This window comes from Ranitomeya variabilis, chromosome 3 (genome assembly GCF_051348905.1).
Source record: "Ranitomeya variabilis isolate aRanVar5 chromosome 3, aRanVar5.hap1, whole genome shotgun sequence".
Taxonomy (NCBI): Eukaryota; Metazoa; Chordata; class Amphibia; order Anura; family Dendrobatidae; genus Ranitomeya; species Ranitomeya variabilis.
This window is the reverse complement of record NC_135234.1, coordinates 331,418,566-331,441,954: the sequence shown is the minus strand read 5'-3', so window position 1 is coordinate 331,441,954 and position 23,389 is coordinate 331,418,566.

Below are 23,389 nucleotides of genomic sequence, written 5' to 3'. Positions count from 1 at the left end.
TCGGCCCGTATAAGATTTTGGAGATTCTTAACCCCGTGTCCTTTCGATTGGACCTCCCAGCATCTTTTTCGATCCATAATGTCTTCCATCGGTCATTATTGCGCAGGTATGAGGTACTGGTTGTGCCTTCCGTTGAGCCTCCCGCTCCGGTGTTGGTTGAGGGTGAATTGGAGTACGTTGTGGAGAAGATCTTGGACTCCCGTGTTTCCAGACGAAAACTTCAGTATCTGGTCAAGTGGAAGGGCTACGGTCAAGAGGATAATTCTTGGGTGACAGCCTCTGATGTTCATGCCTCTGATTTGGTCCGTGCCTTTCATAGGGCTCATCCTGATCGCCCTGGTGGTTCTTGTGAGGGTTCGGTGCCCCCTCCTTGAGGGGGGGGGTACTGTTGTGAATTTGGTTTTTGGGCTCCCCCGGTGGTCACTGGTGGTACTGGACTTGTGTGCTTCACTTTCTCTGTTCACCTGTTTCCATCAGGATATGGGTGTATCCTATTTAGCCTTGCTGCTCAGTTATTCTAGTGCCGGCCATCAATGTAACCAGAGCCTTTCTGTTGCATGTTCCTGCTTCTAGACTACTATCAGCTAAGTTGGACTCTTAGTCCTAAGTTTGTTTTGCATTTTTGTTCCAGTTCACAGTTATGTTATTTTTCTGTAGCTGGAAGCTCTTGTGGGCCGAAATTGCCACTCCGGTGTCATGAGTTGACACATGAGTCTTAAAGTAATTTCGGGATGGTATTTTAATAGGGTTTTCAGCTGACCGTGTAGTTCCCTATTGTATCTTCTTGCTATCTAGTAAGCGGACCTCGCTTTGCTGAACCTACCTTCATACTGCGTATGTCTTTTCCTCTGAACTCACCGTCAATATATGTGGGGGGCTTCTGTCTCCTTTTTGGGGGAATTTCCCTAGAGGTAAGCCAGGTCTGTCTTTTCCTCTATTAGGGTTAGTTAGTCCTCCGGCTGGCGCTGGGCGTCTAGGGATAAAACGTAGGTACGCCACCCGGCCACTGTTAGTTGTGTGGTAGGTTTAGCTCACGGTCAGCTCGAGATTCCATCACCCAAGAGCTGTTCTGTTATTTATGTTCTCTGACGTTCCCTTGCCATTGGGAACCATGACAGACTACAGGGCGAGCTGCAGTCACACGGAGACCGTGCAGACAGCCGTAAACGGCGCTGCAAGGCCCAAAAACCCTCCTCTACGTTATCCTATGTAGTGTTTTTCCACAAATTAGCTGGAGACGGGTGGAAAGACACTAATAGGATTTTTTGTTAAAAATTAGCAGCAGACTACACTACTTGGAAAAAAAAAAAAAAAGAACAGTATGAGGCAATGAACCACCCTCCCTGAACTGAATACAACCAGCTATGGATGGCCTATGTGGCTGCACTCAGACTAGAGAGTGGGCTGCACTCACACACACACACACACAGACCTTGCAGATCGCTGTGAAAACAGCGCTACAAGGCAAAAGCAAGGTGAATAGTAGGTGAACACAGCGGTTGCTAAATTAGCCTTTGGAAAGCTCAAAGAAGCAAATCGCTATCTCTAAACTGGCCCTCAGTCAGCAAACAGCGTCCTGTCACTAACTGAATTCACAGCAGAGTGATCGCAAAATGGCGCCAGCGACTTTTAAACTGCATCATGACATAATTTCAGCAGCCAATCACAGCCTTACCAGTAGTTTCATGCCCTCCATGCTGAACAGGATGTGCCCACACTTGGAATCATTCTCATTGGATGAATTTGTGCATTTTGAATCTGGGAACCTCCGATTCCGGTATCCGATACGCGGCAAGTATCGGAATACCGGTATCGGAATTCCGATACCGCAAGTATCGGCCGATACCCGATACTTGCGGTATCGGAATGCTCAACACTAATCAGGAGTAATCAGAATAGCACTGAATACATTGACAGCCGGCAACAAGTGGAAGTGAAGCAGAGCTAAATAGGAGCCTCCCTGGTGAATAACGAGGCAGCTGATCCAGCAGACCCGCAGGATAATAAACCAAACCAGCAGGGGGAGCCAAAAAACCAAAGTCACACAATACCATCTGTGACCAAAAGAGGGAGCCTGAAAACGGAGTTCACAACATCTCCCACACATAAAAAGGGAGATTTATATTGCCACTAAGTGCATCTGCGTCAGTCCTGTTTGTGGTATATCTGCCAGCCACTTTCTGCCACTGAAGCTGTGTAGTGTAATACAGTGGGCCTGATTTTTCCACCAGTCTCCCACACATAAAAAGGGAGATATATATTGCCACTAAGTGCATCTGCATCAGTCCTGTTTGTGGTATATCTGCCAGCCACTTTCTTCCACTGAAACTGTGTAGTGTAATACAGTGGGCCTGATTTTTCCAGCAGTCCCCCACACATAAAAAGGGAGATTTATATTGCCACTAATTGCATCTGCGTCAGTCCTGTTTGTGGTATATCTGCCAGCCACTTTCTGCCACTGAAACTGTGTAGTGTAATACAGTGGGCCTGATTTTTCCAGCAGTCTCCCACACATAAAAGGGAGATTTATATTGCCACTAAGTGCATCTGCGTCAGTCCTGTTTGTGGTATATCTGCCAACCACTTTCGGCCACTTATACGTGTGTAGTGTAATACAGTGGGCCTGTTTTTTTTTTGCAGCAGTCTCCCACACAAAAATTTAAATTCTCAGCAAGTTTATATACACCTTCTACCTTGTTTTACAGTACCATATAACGGTTGTTACTTTGGTTACATTTTCCCAAAAATGAGGAAGTCTGGTGGAAGAGGCTGTGGGCGGTCATTGCCAGCTGGTAATGATGGTGTTGGTGGAGCATCTGGTGGTAGTGGGAATAGCAAAATAGCACCTAAGGCTCGAGTTGTTGAGACAGCGTCATCGTCTGGCTACACAAGGCCTCGAAGACTCCCTTATCTTGGAGTAGGAAAACCACTTTTAAAGCCAGAGCAGCAGGAAAAAGTTTTGTCTTTCCTTGCTGACTCAGCCTCTAGCTCTTTCGCCTCCTCTTCCGAAAGTTCCAAATTTAAAAGCAGCGAGTCGTCAGTGGGTGCTCCTGGGCAGGAACAAGTCGCTTCCTTGTGTCCTTCACCCAAACCAAAAGTGAAGGATGCGGCAGGCGACACCACAGTTTACTCCATGGAGCTCTTTACACATACCGTGCCTGGGTTAGAAAGGGAAATTGTTAACAGCCCATTACAAGATGAATTGGACATGGAGTGCACAGATGCACAGCCACAGCTAGATTATTATGCTGTTCCATTGACTCAGATCACTACATTGCCCTTGCAGTGTACTGAGCCAGAATCTGACCCTGATGAGACTATGGTGCCCCGTCCCGAACGCTATAGCACCTTACAAGGTGACACAGAGGAAGGTGCACAGGACATTGAAGAGGAGGTGATAGATGACCCAGTTGTTGACCCAGATTGGCAGCCATTGGGGGAACAGGGTGCCGCTGGCAGTAGCTCAGAAGAGGAGGAGGATGAGCCGCAGCAGGCATCAACATAGCAACAGCTTTCATCTGGCAGGCCCGTATCATGCCAAAAACGTGTGTCAAAAACAAAAACAGTTTAGGACAGCGTGGCCATCCGGTGAAAGTAGAACAGCGTGCAATGCCTGAAAAGGTATTACATAGTAGGAAGAGTGCAGTGTGGCAATTTTTGAACCAAGATCCGAATGATCAGTGCAAAGTTATCTGTATGAAATGCTCAAAGACCTTTAGCAGAGGGAAGAATCCCCTAAATTTAAATACAACGTGCATGCGTAGACATTTAACCAGCATGCACTTGCAAGCCTGGACTAACTACCAAATGTCCCGTTACGTTGGTGAACCCGCTCAGAATGAAGGTAGTCAGCAATGCTACATTGCTTCCCTCACTGTAAGCCCACCGTTTAGGACACCACCTGCAGCAAATGCGGAAGTATCGTCGCAAGGCCAAAGCAGTCAGGGAATCACAAGGTTTTTGGTAGGAAACACTGTATGTAGGTCAACATCAAGAATACCATCACCAACCCTCTCTCAATCTGCCATGTCCACCACCACCACCACCGCTGCTTGTTCCACCATATGCAGCTCTTCAGACCAGCTCACCCTACAAGAGACTCTTGTTAGGAAAAGGAAGTACTCATCCTCACATCTGCGTACACAGGGTTTGAATGCCCACATTGCTATACTAATCTCGTTAGAGATGATGCCCTACCGGTTGGTTGAAAGCGAACCTTTCAAAGACCTGATGGCCTATGCAGTACCACGCTATGACCTACCCAGTCGACACATCTTTGCGAGAAAAGCCATCCCAGCCCTCCACCAGCGTGTGAAAGACCGCATTGTCCATGCACTCAGGCAATCAGTCAGTAGAATGGTGCACCTCACAACAGATGCATGGACCAGTAGGCATGGCCAGGGACGTTACGTGTCCATCATGGCGCACTGGGTTAATGTGTGGATGCAGGGTCCACAGGGAACAGCCATAGTGGGACAGTTCTGCCTAGCCCACCGTCTAGGAAACAGTTGGCAGTAGGTGTTCGACGCCCCTCCTCTTCCTCCTCCAGAAGTGAAAGCTCGTCCACAGAGCGCAGTCACCCTACCACTCCATCTGCAGCTGCCAGTGTTGCACATTATGGGACAGCTAGTGGTAAGCAGGCTGTGTTGGAAATTAAGTGTTTGGGCAACAACAGACACATCACGGAAGTTCTGGCCTAGTTCTTGCAGCAAGAAACTCATTTATGGCTGGGCAGTGTACATCTTGAGGCAGGCAAAGTAGTCAGTGATAACGGAAGGAATTTTATGGCTGCCATAGCCCTTTCAGAACTGAAACACATACCTTGCCTGGCTCACACCTTGAACCTGGTGGTGCAGTGCTTCCTGAAAAGTTATCTGGGGTTACCAGCCCTGCTCCTGAAGGTGCGAAGACTTTGCTCGCACATCCGCCAGTCGCCCGTACACTCCAGCCGTATGCAGAACCATCAGGGATCGTTGAAGCTTTCCCAGCACCGCCTAATAATCGACGTTGCAACAAGGTGGAACTCCACACTGCACATGCTTCAGAGGCTGTGCGAACAGAGGCGTGCTGTAATGTATTTGTGGGAGGATACACATACACGGGCAGGCAGTTGGATGGCAGACATGGAGTTGTCAGGTGTGCAGTGGTCGAAGCTACAAGACCTCTGTCAAGTCCTTCAGTGTTTTGAGTAATGCACACGGCTGGTAAGTGCAGATGACGCCATCCTAAGCATGAGCATCCCACTAATGCGTCTGCTGATGCAAAGTTTGACGCACATTAAGAAGCAGGTGTCTGCAGCCAAGGAGGAGGGAAGCCTTGATGACAGTCAGCCATTGTCTGCTCAGGGAACTCTCCTGGATGAGGTGGCGGACGAAGACGAGGAGGAGGAGGAGGAGGATGGGGATGAATATTTATGGGAGGAGGAAGCTTCTCAGGGGGCAATAGAAACTGGTGGCATTGCAAGGTCAGGTACAGGGTTTTTGTGGGAGACAAGTGATGTTGATTTGCCAGAAAGTGCTCTTCAACCCAGCACAAGCAGTGATTTGACACCTGGAACATTGGCCCACATGGCTGATTATGCCTTGCGTATCCTAAAAAGGGACCCCCACATTATCAAAATGATGACCGATGACGATTACTGGTTGGCCTGCCTCCTGGATCCACGCTATAAAGGGAAATTGCAAAATATCATGCCACATGAGAACCTTGAGCAAATATTGGCTACCAAACAAGCAACTCTTGTAGACCGTTTGGTTCAGGCATTCCCAGCACACAGTGGCGGTGATGGTTCTCACACGAGCTGCAGGGGGCAACATGGCAGAGGTGTTAGAGGTGCACAAATCAGAAGTAGCGTTGGACAGAGGGGTTTTATGACCAGGTTGTGGAGTGATTTCGCAATGACCGCAGACACGACAGGTACTGCTGCATCAATTCAAAGTGACAGGAGACAACATTTGTCCAGTATGTTTACTAACTATTTTTCCTCCCTTATCGATGTTCTCCCTCGCACGTCATTCCCCTTTGATTACTGGGCATCTAAAATAGACACCTGGCCTGAATTGGCAGAATATGCATTACAGGAGCTCGCTTGCCCAGCTGCTAGTGTGCTATCAGAAAGAGTATTCAGTGCTGCTGGTTCAATACTGACCGAAAAAAAAGGACTCGTCTGGCTACCCAAAATGTTGATGATCTAACCTTCATTAAAATGAACCAATCATGGACTTCTAATTATTTTGCCCCACCTTCCCTTGCTGACACGTAGCTTTCCTGTAAAAAGGTCTTGCTTTAGGACTCCTCTTACTAACTGCTCCAATTCCTCCATTTGCAGCTGCTGAATGTCCACCATAGGCCATTTTTACACCTCCCTAAATGGGCTGACTCCCCCCATGGGGCCGTGGTCACCACTTGGCGCAAGCACCCTTGCGAGTGCCGTTTGCCTGGACAGGTGGGTGTGCCCACTTTTGGCTGAAGGCACTGGCACAGGGTCCCTCATAGTACAATGAAGTGTCTCTGGCGGTGGTGGTGCACACCCAACGTCAGACACACCGTCGTAATATGAGGGGCCCTGGGCCATTCCCGCCGCCCACGAGAGAGTGTCCCCCCCAGCTCAAACAGTGCTCTACCACTTCCAAAACTTACCCCTCACTGCTCCACCACTGTTTAGTCTGTGCTGTTAAATCCTTCAATGGCACTGCCAATACAAATTTGTTGAAATGATAGATGATAGTAAAAATATACAGGTGCCCTGCCCTCCATTTAGACCTGTGAATACTGTGCGCGAACTACCACTGTCTGCAACTCAGCACAGGAACCCACCCCTGTACCTAGCTTTGCCACTTGTTTATTTAGGAACATTTTTTTGCAGACATTTAGCCTACTTAACTATTTTGGCCTACTTACTGTGTCAGCTGTTGTGAATTAGACTTTTTGGCTCCCTCTTGTGGTCACTAGTGGTATGACTCTGGGATTGTCTTTTTTCTGTTTGGCACTCACCTGGGTCGTTAGTCCAGGGGTGTCGCTATATTAACTTCCTGGATCCTTAGTCCAGTGCCTGGCATCGTTGTAATCAGATCCTTCTGTTGCTCCTGTCTGCTGGTCCTGGCTCTTGCAAAATTAAGCTAAGTCTTGCTTCTTTGTTTTTTGAGTTACTTGCTTTGCTACTATTTTTGTCAAGCTTGTACTAAATGTGATTTCTGACCTTGCTGGAAGCTCTAGGGGGCTGGTGTTCTTCCCCCGGCCGTTAGACAGTTCGGGGGTTCTTGAATATCCAGCGTGGATATTTTAATAGGGTTTTTGCTGACCATATAAGTCATCTTACTATATTCTGCTATTAGCTAGTGGGCCTCTCTTTGCTAAATACCTAGCTCATTCTTATGTTTGTCTTTTCCTCTTACCTCACCGTTATTATTTGTTGGGGGCTTGTATCCAACTTTTGGGGTCTTTTCTCTGGAGGCAAGAAAGGTCTTTCTTTTCCCTTCTAGGGTTAGTTAGTTCTCCGGCTGGCGCGAGACGTCTAGAACCAACGTAGGCACGTTCCCCGGCTGCTTCTATTTGTGGTGCTAGGATTAGATATATGGTCAGCCCAGTTACCACTGCCCTATGAGCTGGTTTTTTGTGTTTGCAGACTTGGTATTTATTCCTGAGACCCTCTGCCATTGGGGTCATAACAGTATGCCTACATTGAATGTTTAATGCATTGCAGAAGTGGGATATAAGAAAGGAAAATTCTGTTTTTGTTTTTTTTTTCTTCCTCTCTTCCTCCCCTTTACCTCTGAGTGGCTTGAGCTTGCTGCAGACATGAATGTCCAGACCTTGATTACAAGTGTGGACCAGCTTGCTGCTCGTGTGCAAAGCATACAAGATTTTGTTACCAGTAGTCCTATGTCTGAACCTAAAATACCTATTCCTGAACTGTTTTCTGGAGACCGATTTAAGTTTAGGAATTTCAGGGATAATTGTAAATTGTTTCTATCCCTGAGACCCCGTTCATCTGGAGACTCAGTTCAGCAAGTTAAAATTGTTATCTCTTTTTTACGGGGCGACCCTCAGGATTGGGCCTTCTCGCTAGCGCCAGGAGATCCGGCATTGGCAAATATTGATGCGTTTTTTCTGGCGCTCGGATTGCTTTACGAGGAACCCAATCTTGAGGTTCAGGCAGAAAAAGCCTTGCTGGCTATTTCTCAGGGCCAGGATGAAGCTGAAGTGTATTGCCAAAAATTTCGGAAATGGTCCGTGCTTACTCAGTGGAATGAGTGTGCTCTGGCCGCAAACTTCAGAAATGGCCTTTCTGAAGCCATTAAGAATGTGATGGTGGGTTTCTCCATTCCTACAAGTCTGAATGATTCCATGGCGCTGGCTATTCAAATTGACCGGCGTTTGCGGGAGCGCAAAACCGCTAATCCTCTGGTGGTGTTGTCTAAACAAACACCTGATTTGATGCAATGTGATAGAATTCAGACCAGAAATGAGCGGAAAAATCATAGACGTCAGAATGGGTTGTGTTTTTACTGTGGTGATTCTACACATGTTATATCAGCATGCTCTAAACGCCTAACAAGGGTTGTTAGTCCTGTCGCCATTGGTAATTTGCAACCTAAATTTATTTTGTCTGTGACTTTAATTTGCTCATTGTCCTCCTACCCTGTTATGGCGTTTGTGGATTCAGGTGCTGCCCTGAGTCTTATGGATCTGTCGTTTGCCAAGCGCTGTGGTTTTGTTCTTGAGCCATTGGTTAATCCTATCCCTCTGAGGGGTATTGATGCTACGCCATTGGCGGAAAATAAACCGCAGTTTTGGACACAGGTAACCATGTACATGACTCCTGAACATCGGGAGGTGATTCGTTTTCTTGTTCTGCATAAAATGCATGATTTGGTCGTTTTGGGGTTGCCATGGTTACAGACTCATAATCCAGTCTTGGATTGGAAGGCAATGTCTGTGTCAAGTTGGGGCTGTCAGGGTATTCATGGTGATTCCCCGCCGGTGTCTATTGCTTCCTCTACTCCTTCGGAAGTTCCTGAGTATTTGTCTGATTATCAGGATGTGTTCAGCGAGTCCAGGTCCAGTGTTCTGCCTCCTCATAGGGACTGTGACTGTGCCATAGATTTGATTCCAGGTAGCAAATTTCCTAAGGGAAGACTATTTAATCTGTCTGTACCTGAGCATACCGCAATGCGTTCGTATATCAAGGAATCTCTGGAGAAGGGGCATATCTGTCCTTCCTCTTCCCCTCTTGGTGCGGGATTCTTTTTTGTGGCCAAGAAGGACGGATCTTTGAGACCTTGTATTGACTATCGGCTTTTGAATAAAATCACTGTTAAATTTCAGTATCCTTTGCCTCTGTTGTCAGACTTGTTTGCCCGAATTAAAGGTGCCAAGTGGTTCACCAAGATAGATCTTCGTGGTGCGTACAACCTTGTGCGGATTAAGCGAGGAGATGAATGGAAAACCGCGTTTAATACGCCCGAAGGTCATTTTGAGTACTTGGTGATGCCTTTTGGGCTCTCTAATGCTCCTTCAGTGTTTCAGTCCTTTATGCATGATATTTTCCGGAAGTATCTGGATAAATTTATGATCGTTTATCTGGATGATATTCTGTTTTTTTCTGATGACTGGGACTCGCATGTAGAGCAGGTCAGGATGGTGTTTCAGGTTTTGCGTGAGAATGCTTTATTTGTTAAGGGCTCAAAGTGTCTCTTTGGAGTACAGAAGGTACCTTTTTTGGGGTTTATTTTTTCCCCTTCTACGGTGGAGATGGACCCAGTCAAGGTCCGTGCTATTCATGATTGGACTCAACCCACGTCAGTTAAGAGTCTTCAGAAGTTCTTGGGTTTTGCTAACTTCTACCGTCGTTTTATTGCTAATTTTTCTAGCATTGCTAAACCTTTGACGGATATGACCAAGAAAGGTTCTGATGTTGCTAACTGGGCTCCTGCAGCTGTGGAGGCTTTCCAGGAGTTGAAGCGCCGGTTTACTTCGGCGCCTGTTTTGTGCCAGCCTGATGTCTCATTTCCCTTTCAGGTTGAAGTGGATGCTTCTGAGATTGGGGCAGGGGCCGTTTTGTCGCAGAGAGGCCCTGGTTGCTCTGTGATGAGACCTTGTGCCTTTTTCTCGAGGAAGTTTTCGCCTGCTGAGCGGAATTATGATGTTGGCAATCGGGAGTTGTTGGCCATGAAGTGGGCATTTGAGGAGTGGCGTCATTGGCTCGAGGGTGCTAAGCATCGTGTGGCGGTCTTGACTGATCACAAAAATTTGATGTATCTCGAGTCTGCTAAACGCCTGAATCCTAGACAGGCCCACTGGTCATTGTTTTTCTCCCGTTTTGACTTTGTGGTCTCATATTTACCAGGTTCAAAGAATGTGAAGGCTGATGCTCTTTCAAGGAGCTTTGTGCCTGACTCTCCGGGAGTCGCAGAACCAGTTGGTATTCTTAAAGAGGGAGTTATCTTGTCAGCCATTTCTCCGGATTTGCGACGTGTGTTGCAGAGATTTCAGGCTGGTAGACCAGACTCTTGTCCACCTGACAGACTGTTTGTTCCTGATAAGTGGACCAGCAGAGTCATTTCCGAGGTTCATTCCTCGGTGTTGGCAGGGCATCCGGGAATTTTTGGCACCAGAGATCTGGTGGCTAGGTCCTTTTGGTGGCCTTCCTTGTCACGGGATGTGCGGTCGTTTGTGCAGTCCTGTGGGACTTGTTCTCAAGCTAAGCCTTGCTGTTCGCGTGCCAGCGGGTTGCTCTTGCCCTTGTCTGTCCCGAAGAGGCCTTGGACACACATTTCCATGGATTTCATTTCAGATCTCCCGGTGTCTCAGGGCATGTCTGTCATCTGGGTGGTATGTGATCGCTTTTCTAAGATGGTCCATTTGGTACCTTTGCCTAAGCTGCCTTCCTCTTCCGATCTGGTTCCTGTGTTCTTTCAGAATGTGGTTCGTTTACACAGCATTCCTGAGAATATTGTGTCTGACAGAGGATCCCAGTTTGTTTCCAGGTTCTGGCGATCCTTTTGTGCTAGGATGGGCATTGAGTTGTCGTTTTCGTCTGCCTTTCATCCTCAGACTAATGGACAAACGGAGCGAACTAATCAGACTCTGGAGGCTTATTTGAGGTGTTTTGTTTCTGCGGATCAGGATGATTGGGTGACCTTCTTGCCGTTGGCTGAGTTTGCCCTTAATAATCGGGCTAGTTCCGCTACATTGGTTTCGCCATTTTTCTGCAACTCTGGTTTCCATCCTCGTTTTTCCTCGGGACATGTGGAGCCTTCTGACTGTCCTGGGGTAGATTCTGTGGTGGATAGGTTGCAGCAGATCTGGAATCATGTGGTGGACAACTTAAAGTTGTCACAAGAGAAGGCTCAGCGTTTTGCCAACCGCCGCCGCGGTGTGGGTCCCCGACTTCGTGTTGGGGATTTGGTATGGCTGTCTTCTCTCGATTTGTTCCTATGAAGGTCTCCTCTCCTAAATTTAAGCCTCGCTTCATCGGTCCTTACAAGATATTGGAAATCCTTAATCCTGTGTCCTTTCGCTTGGATCTTCCTGTGTCGTTTGCCATTCACAACGTGTTCCATAGGTCTTTGTTGCGGCGGTACGTTGTACCTGTGGTTCCTTCTGTTGAGCCTCCTGCTCCGGTGTTGGTTGAGGGCGAGTTGGAGTACGTGGTGGAGAAGATCTTGGATTCTCGTCTCTCCAGGCGGAGGCTTCAGTATCTCAAGTGGAAGGGCTATGGTCAGGAGGATAATTCCTGGGTGGTTGCCTCTGATGTGCATGCGGCCGATTTAGTTCGTGCCTTTCACGCTGCTCATCCTGATCGCCCTGGTGGTCTTGGTGAGGGTTCGGTGACCCCTCCTTAAGGGGGGGGTACTGTTGTGAATTAGACCTTTTGGCTCCCTCTTGTGGTCACTAGTGGTATGACTCTGGGATTGTCTTTTTTCTGTTTGGCACTCACCTGGGTCGTTAGTACAGGGGTGTCGCTATATTAACTTCCTGGATCCTTAGTCCAGTGCCTGGCATCGTTGTAATCAGATCCTTCTGTTGCTCCTGTCTGCTGGTCCTGGCTCTTGCAAAATTAAGCTAAGTCTTGCTTCTTTGTTTTTTGAGTTACTTGCTTTGCTACTATTTTTGTCAAGCTTGTACTAAATGTGATTTCTGACCTTGCTGGAAGCTCTAGGGGGCTGGTGTTCTTCCCCCGGCCGTTAGACGGTTCGGGGGTTCTTGAATATCCAGCGTGGATATTTTAATAGGGTTTTTGCTGACCATATAAGTCATCTTACTATATTCTGCTATTAGCTAGTGGGCCTCTCTTTGCTAAATACCTAGCTCATTCTTATGTTTGTCTTTTCCTCTTACCTCACCGTTATTATTTGTTGGGGGCTTGTATCCAACTTTTGGGGTCTTTTCTCTGGAGGCAAGAAAGGTCTTTCTTTTCCCTTCTAGGGTTAGTTAGTTCTCCGGCTGGCGCGAGACATCTAGAACCAACGTAGGCACGTTCCCCCGCTGCTTCTATTTGTGGTGCTAGGATTAGATATATGGTCAGCCCAGTTACCACTGCCCTATGAGCTGGTTTTTTGTGTTTGCAGACTTGGTATTTATTCCTGAGACCCTCTGCCATTGGGGTCATAACAGTCAGCCACTTCTTCCAGTTGTCCTCCACCGAACAAAGCAGTGCCGCCAATTTACTCCTGTTACCAGTTTAGAACAGCATAGAGCCTACTTTTTTATTTTAGGCCTAGTAAGTCTGTCTGCGCCACTCCTTGCAATCGTTCTCCGCTGACCAAACCAATGCTGCCTGTGTACCCCTGTAACCCATTTTAAACTGCATAGAGCCTACTTTTTTATTTTAGGCCTAGTAAGTCTGCGCCACTCCTTGCAATCGTCCTCCGCTGACCAAACCAATGCTGCCTGTGTACCCCTGTAACCCATTTTATACTGCATAGAGCCTACTTTTTTATTTTAGGCCTAGGAAGTCTGCGCCACTCCTTGCAATCGTCCTCCGCTGACCAAACCAATGCTGCCTGTGTACCCCTGTAACCCATTTTAAACTGCATAGAGCCTACTTTTTTATTTTAGGCCTACTACCTGTGTCTGTCTGCGCCACTCAATTCAGCTGTCCTCCACTGAACAAAGCTGATCTTCAATCTTCAGGCTTTCAGCCTATATTTAGAATATGAAAATGCATTTGGCCTACTTGTTTGGTTGGGCCTACTAACAGTGTCTGCCGCTGCTTGCTTTTTTCCTCCACTGAATAAAGATGAGCTTCAATTTTCAGCATATATCAGATATTAAACTGCATTTGGCCTACTTGTTTGGTTGGGCCTACTAATGGTGTCTGCCGCTCCTTGCTTTTCTCCTCCACTGAACAAAGCAGTCTCGCCTGTTTACTCCTGTTACCAATTTTGAACTTCATTTGGCCCACTTTATTATTTGGGCCTACTAACTGTGTCTGCCACTCATTACAGTTGTCCTCCACTGAACAAAGCAATGCCGCCTGTTGTGGATTCTGTTTTTGGGCTCCCTCTGGTGGTTACGGCTGGTACTGGGTGACTTTGGTGGGTTGCGGTCTCTGCTTTCCACCTGTCCATCAGAGGCTGGGTGTTTCCTATTTAACCTGGCTTTTCTGTCATTCCCTTGCCGGCTATCAATGTACTCAGATGTGCTCAGTTTGGTTCCTGACTACCTGCTCCCAGATCTCTCAGGATAAGCTAAGTTCTGTTTTTTAGTTGTTTGGTTTTTTGTCCAGCTTGCTAATTATGACTCTATGCTAGCTGGTAGCTCTAGTGGGCTGAGGTTCTCCCCATGTGCCATGAGTTGGCACATGGGTTCTTGTAATCTCAGGATGGTTTTTGATTAGGGTTTTTTGCTGACCGCTCAGACCCCTTTTGTATCATTCTGCTTTCTAGTTATAGCGGGCCTCATTTTGCTAAATCTATTTTCATCTCTATGTGCGTGCCTTCCTCTCATTTCACCGTCAATACATGTGGGGGGCAACTATACCTTTTGGGGTTCATTCCTCTGGAGGCAAGCTAGGTCTTTATTTCCTCTGCAGTGCTAGTTAGCTCTTAGGCTGGCGCGTGGCGTCTAGAATCAACGTAGGCATGCTCCCTGGCTATTTCTAGTTGTGTTTGTCAGGAGTAGGGCAGCGGTCAGCCCAGGTTCCATCACCCTAGAGCTCGTCCGTTATTTATGTTATTTTGCTTGTCCAGTGCGATCCCCAGCCATTGGGATCCATGACAGTATAGCCGGCCTACAAAGTGTTAATTGTTTGGGCTGAAGCAGGAGAAAAAGAAGTGTTTAAGGGAAATTTTTTATTTTTTTTTCCCCTCAGAGTTTTGCTGCCTAGCCCTTAATTGCTGTCTAGCTGCTTCTTACCTCCTCTTAACCCTTGAATGGCTCTGACCTTAGCTGTTTAACATGGATGTCCAGAGTTTGGCTTCCAGCCTGAGTAATCTTGCTGCAAAAGTTCAAAACATACAGGATTTTGTTGTTCACACTCCCATGTCTGAACCTAGAATTCCTATTCCAGAGTTTTTTTCTGGAGATAGATCTACCTTCCTGAATTTCAGGAACAATTGCAAATTGTTTCTTTCTTTGAAATCTCGCTCCTCTGGAGACCCTGCTCAGCAGGTTAAGATTGTAATATCTTTCCTGCGGGGCGACCCTCAGAATTGGGCATTTGCATTGGCACCAGGGGATCCTGCATTGCTCAGTGTGGATGCGTTTTTTCTGGCACTGAGATTGCTCTATGAGGAACCTAACCTGGAGATTCAGGCTGAAAAGGCTTTATTAGCCCTCTCTCAGGGGCATGATGAAGCGGAAGTATATTGTCAAAAATTTCGGAAATGGTCGGTGCTTACTCAGTGGAATGAGTGCGCCCTGGCTGCAAACTTCAGAGATGGTCTTTCTGAGGCCATTAAGGATATTATGGTGGGGTTCCCTGCGCCTACAGGTCTGAATGAGTCTATGACTATGGCCATTCAGATTGATCGGCGTTTACAGGAGCGCAAACCTGTGCACCAGTTGGCGGTGTCTTCTGAACAGGCACCTGAGACTATGCAATGTGATAGAATTCAGTCCAGAAGTGAACGGCAAAATTATAGGCGGAAAAATGGATTGTGTTTTTATTGTGGTGATTCAGCTCATGTTATATCAGCATGCTCTAAACGCACAAAAAAGGTTGATAAATCTTTTGCCATTAGTATTCTGCAGTCTAAGTTCATTTTGTCTGTAACTCTGATTTGTTCACTGTCATCCATTTCCGTCGATGCTTATGTGGATTCGGGCGCTGCCCTGAGTCTTATGGATTGGTCATTTGCCAAACGCTGCGGTTTTAGTCTGGAGCCTCTGGAAGTTCCTATTCCTTTGAAGGGAATTGACTCTACACCATTGGCTATGAATAAACCGCAGTACTGGACACAAGTGACCATGCGCATGACTCCCGCTCATCAGGAGGTGATTCGCTTCCTTGTACTGTATAATTTACATGATGTACTAGTGCTTGGTCTGCCATGGTTACAAACTCATAATCCTGTCCTGGATTGGAAAACAATGTCTGTGTTAAGCTGGGGATGTCAGGGGGTTCATGATGATGCACCTCTGATTTCAATCGCTTCATCTACTCCTTCTGAGGTCCCTGCGTTTTTGTCTGACTATCGGGATGTTTTTGAGGAGCCTAAGCTCAATTCGCTCCCTCCTCATAGGGATTGTGACTGTGCTATAGAATTAATTCCTGGCAGTAAGTTCCCTAAGGGTCGTTTATTTAATCTGTCAGTGCCAGAGCATACTGCTATGCGGAATTATATTAAGGAGTCCTTGGAAAAGGGACATATTCGTCCATCTTCGTCCCCTCTGGGAGCAGGTTTTTTTTTCGTGGCAAAAAAAGATGGTTCCCTGAGGCCTTGTATAGATTATCGCCTTCTGAATAAGATTACAGTCAAATATCAGTATCCATTGCCATTATTGACTGATTTGTTTGCTCGCATTAAGGGGGCTAGGTGGTTCACTAAGATAGATCTTCGCGGTGCGTATAATCTTGTGCGGATAAAACAGGGTGATGAGTGGAAAACCGCATTTAATACGCCTGAGGGCCATTTTGAGTATTTGGTAATGCCTTTTGGACTTTCTAATGCTCCTTCAGTCTTTCAGTCCTTTATGCACAATATTTTCCGTGAATATCTGGATAAGTTTATGATTGTGTATTTGGATGATATTTTGGTGTTTTCTGATGACTGGGAGTCTCATGTTCTACAGGTCAGGAAGGTGTTTCAAGTCCTGCGGGCCAATTCTCTGTTTGTGAAGGGCTCAAAATGTCTCTTCGGAGTCCAGAAAATTTCTTTTTTGGGGTACATTTTTTCTCCTTCTACTATTGAGATGGATCCCGTCAAGGTTCAGGCGATTTGTGACTGGACACAACCTACATCTGTTAAGAGTCTTCAGAAGTTCTTGGGTTTTGCTAATTTTTATCGTCGGTTCATTACTAATTTTTCCAGTGTTGTTAAACCTTTGACTGGTTTGACTAAAAAGGGTGCTGATGTTGCTAATTGGTCTCCTACGGCTGTGGAGGCCTTTCAGGAACTTAAGCGCCGGTTTTCTTCTGCTCCTGTGTTATGTCAACCAGATGTTTCACTTCCTTTTCAGGTTGAGGTTGATGCTTCCGAGATTGGAGCGGGGGCGGTTTTGTCACAGAGAAGTTCCAATGGCTCGGTGATGAAGCCATGTGCGTTCTTTTCTAGAAAATTCTCGCCCGCCGAGCGCAATTATGATGTGGGTAATCGGGAGCTTTTGGCCATGAAGTGGGCATTTGAGGAGTGGCGTCATTGGCTTGAGGGTGCTAGACATCGTGTGGTGGTCTTGACTGATCACAAAAATCTGATTTACCTTGAGTCTGCCAGGCGTCTGAATCCTAGACAGGCTCGTTGGTCGTTGTTTTTTTCTCGTTTCAATTTTGTGGTTTCATACCTGCCAGGTTCAAAGAATGTGAAGGCAGATGCTCTTTCCAGGAGTTTTGTGCCTGACTCTCCTGGAGACTCTGGGCCTACTGGTATCCTTAGGGATGGGGTAATATTGTCCGCCGTCTCCCCAGACTTGCGACGTGCATTGCAGGAGTTTCAGGCGGATAAACCTGATCGTTGTCCACCAGAAAGACTGTTTGTTCCGGATGATTGGACCAGTAGAGTCATCTCCGAGGTCCATTCTTCTGTGTTGGCTGGTCATCCTGGAATATTTGGTACTAGAGACTTGGTGGCCAGGTCTTTTTGGTGGCCTTCCTTGTCAAGGGATGTGCGCACCTTTGTGCAGTCTTGTGAAGTGTGTGCTCGGGCTAAGCCTTGCTGTTCTCGGGCCAGTGGGTTGTTGTTATCCTTGCCTATCCCGAAGAGGCCTTGGACGCACATTTCCATGGATTTTATTTCAGATCTCCCTGTCTCACAGAAAATGTCCGTTATCTGGGTTGTGTGTGACCGCTTTTCTAAGATGGTTCATTTGGTACCCTTGCCTAAGTTGCCTTCCTCTTCTGAGTTGGTCCCTTTATTTTTTCAGAACGTGGTTCGTTTGCATGGGATTCCGGAGAATATCGTTTCTGACAGGGGATCCCAGTTTGTGTCTAGATTTTGGCGGACGTTTTGTGCTAAGATGGGCATTGATTTGTCTTTCTCGTCTGCATTCCATCCTCAGACGAATGGCCAGATGGAGCGAACTAATCAGACCTTGGAAACTTATTTAAGGTGTTTTGTTTCTGCTGATCAAGATGACTGGGTTGCCTTTTTGCCACTGGCCGAATTTGCCCTTAATAATCGGGCTAGTTCTGCTACTTTGGTCTCTCCTTTCTTTTGTAATTCGGGGTTTCATCCTCGTTTTTCCTCTGGTCAGGTGGAGCCTTCGGATTGTCCTGGAGTGGACGTGGTGGTGGACAGGCTACATCAGATTTGGAATCAGGTGGTGGACAATTTGAAGTTGTCTCAGGAGAAGACTCAGCAGTTTGCTAATCGCCGTCGCCGCGTGGGTCCCCGACTTCTTGTTGGGGACTTGGTGTGGTTGTCTTCTCGTTTTGTCCCTATGAAGGTCTCTTCTCCTAAGTTCAAGCCTTGGTTCATTGGTCCTTATAAGATCTTGGAGATTCTTAACCCTGTATCTTTTCGTTTGGATCTCCCAGCATCGTTTGCTATTCATAATGTGTTCCATCGGTCGTTATTGCGGAGGTATGAGGTGCCCGTTGTTCCTTCGGTTGAGCCTCCTGCTCCGGTGCTGGTGGAGGGAGAATTGGAGTATGTTGTTGAGAAGATCTTGGATTCTCGTGTTTCCAGACGTAAACTCCAGTATTTGGTTAAGTGGAAGGGTTATGGTCAGGAGGATAATTCCTGGGTGGTCGCCTCTGATGTTCATGCGACTGATTTGGTCCGCGCCTTCCATAGAGCTCATCCTGATCGCCCTGGGGGTTCTCGTGAGGGTTCGGTGACCCCTCCTCAAGGGGGGGTACTGTTGTGGATTCTGTTTTTGGGCTCCCTCTGGTGGTTACGGCTGGTACTGGGTGACTTTGGTGGGTTGCGGTCTCTGCTTTCCACCTGTCCATCTGAGGCTGGGTGTTTCCTATTTAACCTGGCTTTTCTGTCATTCCCTTGCCGGCTATCAATGTACTCAGATGTGCTCAGTTTGGTTCCTGACTACCTGCTCCCAGATCTCTCAGGATAAGCTAAGTTCTGTTTTTTAGTTGTTTGGTTTTTTGTCCAGCTTGCTAATTATGACTCTATGCTAGCTGGTAGCTCTAGTGGGCTGAGGTTCTCCCCATGTGCCATGAGTTGGCACATGGGTTCTTGTAATCTCAGGATGGTTTTTGATTAGGGTTTTTTGCTGACCGCTCAGACCCCTTTTGTATCATTCTGCTTTCTAGTTATAGCGGGCCTCATTTTGCTAAATCTATTTTCATCTCTATGTGCGTGCCTTCCTCTCATTTCACCGTCAATACATGTGGGGGGCAACTATACCTTTTGGGGTTCATTCCTCTGGAGGCAAGCTAGGTCTTTATTTCCTCTGCAGTGCTAGTTAGCTCTTAGGCTGGCGCGTGGCGTCTAGAATCAACGTAGGCACGCTCCCTGGCTATTTCTAGTTGTGTTTGTCAGGAGTAGGGCAGCGGTCAGTGTTATGACCCCAATGGCGAGGGTCTCAGAGGAACGTGGAAGTCTGCAGAATACAAAAATCCAGCTCATAGGGCAGTGGTAACTGGGTTGACCATATATCTACTCCTAACGCCAACACTAGAAGTAGCCGGGGATCATTCCTACGTTGATTCTAGATGACACGCGCCAGCCGGAGAATCTAGCTACCCCTAGTAGAGGAAAACAAAGACCTTTCTTGCCTCCAGAGAAGGGGACCCCAAAGCTGGATAGAAGCCCCCCACAAATAATGACGGTGAGGTAAGAGGAAATGACAAACACAGAAATGAACCAGGTTTAGCACAGAGAGGCCCGCTTACTGATAGCAGAATAAAGAAAGGTAACTTATATGGTCAACAAAAACCCTATCAAAATCCACACTGGAAATTCAAGAACCCCCGAACCGTCTAACGGTCCGGGGGGAGAACACCAGCCCCCTAGAGCTTCCAGCAAAGGTCAGGATATAGATTTGGAACAAGCTGGACAAAAATACAAAACCAAAACAAATAGCAAAAAGCAAAAGGCAGACTTAGCTGAAATAACTGGAACCAGGATCAGTAGACAAGAGCACAGCAGACTAGCTCTGATAACTACGTTGCCAGGCATAGAACTGAAGGTCCAGGGAGCTTATATAGCAACACCCCTAACTAACGACCCAGGTGCGGATAAAAGGAATGACAGAAAAACCAGAGTCAAAAAACTAGTAACCACTAGAGGGAGCAAAAAGCAAATTCACAACAGTACCCCCCCCTTAGTGAGGGGTCACCGAACCCTCACCACGACCGCCAGGGCGATCAGGATGAGCGGCATGAAAGGCACGAACTAAATCGGCCGCATGAACATCAGAGGCGACCACCCAGGAATTATCCTCCTGACCATAGCCCTTCCACTTGACCAGGTACTGAAGCCTCCGCCTGGAGAGGCGAGAATCCAAGATCTTCTCCACCACGTACTCCAACTCGCCCTCAACCAACACCGGAGCAGGAGGCTCAGCAGAAGGAACTACAGGCACAATGTACCGCCGCAACAAGGACCTATGAAATACATTGTGAATAGCAAACGACACAGGAAGATCCAGACGAAAAGATACAGGATTAAGGATTTCCAATATCTTGTAAGGCCCAATCCTGAGGGTCGCCCCGTAAGAACGAAATAACAATTTTTACTTGCTGAGCAGAATCTCCAGATGAACAGGGTCTCAGGGACAAAAACAATTTGCAATTATTCACGAAATTCCTAAACTTAAACCTGTCTCCGGAAAACAGTTCAGGAATCGGTATTTTAGGTTCTGACCTAGGATTTCTGATAACATAATCTTGTATGCCCTGCACACGAGTAGCCAGCTGGTCCACACTTGTAATCAAGGTCTGGACATTCATGTCTGCAGCAAGCATAGCCACTCTGAGGTAAAGGGGAAAAAGAAAAAAAAAAAAAAAAAACTCAGAATCTTCTTTCTTATAATCCCTCTTCTGCAATGCATTAAACATTTAATACTGGCCTGGCAAACTGTTATGACCCCAATGGCGAGGGTCTCAGAGGAACGTGGAAGTCTGCAGAATACAAAAATCCAGCTCATAGGGCAGTGGTAACTGGGTTGACCATATATCTACTCCTAACGCCAACACTAGAAGTAGCCGGGGATCATTCCTACGTTGATTCTAGATGACACGCGCCAGCCGGAGAATCTAGCTACCCCTAGTAGAGGAAAACAAAGACCTTTCTTGCCTCCAGAGAAGGGGACCCCAAAGCTGGATAGAAGCCCCCCACAAATAATGACGGTGAGGTAAGAGGAAATGACAAACACAGAAATGAACCAGGTTTAGCACAGAGAGGCCCGCTTACTGATAGCAGAATAAAGAAAGGTAACTTATATGGTCAACAAAAACTCTATCAAAATCCATACTGGAAATTCAAGAACCCCCGAACCGTCTAACGGTCCGGGGGGAGAACACCAGCCCCCTAGAGCTTCCAGCAAAGGTCAGGATATAGATTTGGAACAAGCTGGACAAAAATACAAAACCAAAACAAATAGCAAAAAGCAAAAGGCAGACTTAGCTGAAATAACTGGAACCAGGATCAGTAGACAAGAGCACAGCAGACTAGCTCTGATAACTACATTGCCAGGCATAGAACTTAAGGTCCAGGGAGCTTATATAGCAACACCCCTAACTAACGACCCAGGTGCGGATAAAAGGAATGACAGAAAAACCAGAGTCAAAAAACTAGTAACCACTAGAGGGAGCAAAAAGCAAATTCACAACAGGTCAGCCCAGGTTCCATCACCCTAGAGCTCGTCCGTTATTTATGTTATTTTGCTTGTCCAGTGCGATCCCCAGCCATTGGGATCCATGACAGCCGCCTGGTTAGTCCTGTTACCAATTTTGATCTGCATTTAGCCTAGTTACTTATTTGAGCCTACTCACTGTGTCAGCCTCTCAATACAGTTGTCCTCCACTGAACAGAGCAATGCCACCTGGTTAGTCCTGTTACCAATTTTGAACTGCATTTAGCCCACTTTATTATTGGGGCCTATATCTGTGTTTCCTCCTCATTCTGCCCATTGCCCAGCCAGTGCTAGTTGAGTCTGCAGGTACATTGACCCAGACCACTACATTCTACAGCTACATAGTGACCAAGGGCAAATGATCCATGATAACAACAATATTTTTATTTCTTTTTCTATAAGGTGGATGCGAATCACTAACTTGTGGAGAAAGCCGCTTATACATCGCTCCTATCTATAACTGTTTGGTGAAAGCAGACCAATTTATTGCAAGTGCCGTCGACAGCCCCTTTACATGTTCTCTGTTTTGTTTTTATTACACGGTGTGGGGTTTAGTACTCCCTAGACGTAGGTGTAGTCTATGTTTAGCCCTTAGGGGACCTTTAGTTCATAATTGTGTTTGTAGGGGGGCCCAACTTAAGGTCTAGTGCATCCCAGGGACCCTAGGGTCAGCCAACGTGGAGCGGGGGCGCCAATACGCCTCCCATAGGGCGCCAACCCCCGCTGATAGGCAGACCTCAGTATAAATATTATGCAGGGTATGTGCAGTTCCCCACACTAGTTTTTCACGGTGTGTTTGTTGTTGTTTGGTGTAACCACAGGTTGATGGTTTTTTAAAGAATACTATTTAATAAAAATCTTTTTGTTTTTTGAGGTATACATGATTACTTTCCATTCTCTACTTCATGACTTTGATTTAAATTTTAAAAACCAGACCACTACATTCCCCTTGCACTCTACACAGCCAGAATCTGACCCTGCTGAAAGTCAGGTTCCCCTTCCCGCATACTATACCACCTTACACGGGGACAAAGAGGAAGGTGCAGATGAAAGTGCGGGTTCCTTCATCAGGTGGGGGGGCATACTCGTTGTCGACGTCACTGGCACAGGGCCCCTCATAGTACGCAAAAGTGTCTCTGCCGGTGGGAGGCGCCCCCGCCGTCAAACACACCGCCGTACTTTGAGGGGCCCTGTGCCAGTGCCAATGCGAACGAGTGTGCCCCCTCTGCTTGCTCAGGATCACAGCACTTGCAAAGTTGAAATACTTACCTCCCCCTGCTCCACCGCCGTGACATAGTCCGCGTTTCCTGGGCCCACGAAAAACTTGAGCCTGCCCTACCCCCCACAACTTTAGCCAAATGACCCCCAATTTTCAATGCCTAACTATTATTATAAGGTAAATTAAGATTCACAAGCTTAAGTAACAAGAATGGATGTCTTTGGCATTAAAATGGGCACTGTAGGTGTTTTCCTGTCCTCCACTCACTGCCGACTTTGCTTCCCCATTGACTTGCATTGGGTTTCGTGTTTCAGTCGGATCCCCGACTTTTCGCAATAATCGGCAGATTTCACCCGACCCGACTTTTGACAAAGTCGGGTTTCGCGAAACCCGACTCGATCCTAAAAAAGTAAAAGTCGCTCAACTCTAGTGAGTACCATGACGAGATGAGTTAATCATCTCTGATATAAACTCATAATAACATGAGGACACTGAATAAAATATTTTACTCCCACATAGAACTATGCTAAAGCCTAAATCCATTATACTGTCAAATTATATGCCATCGAAAAGTATGAAACTCAAAATAAGCCTTTTAAAGTTTCTTTTAAACGACACAGATGTATTTATTGTTCTTTTTATAGAAAAAAAGAAAAGATAACTGAAATCAGATTCCCTTAGTTTTCAAATGTAGCTAGCTAAAGAGAATATTCTTTATTGTTTCTGCAGCTCTGCTGTCAGCAGTAGGAA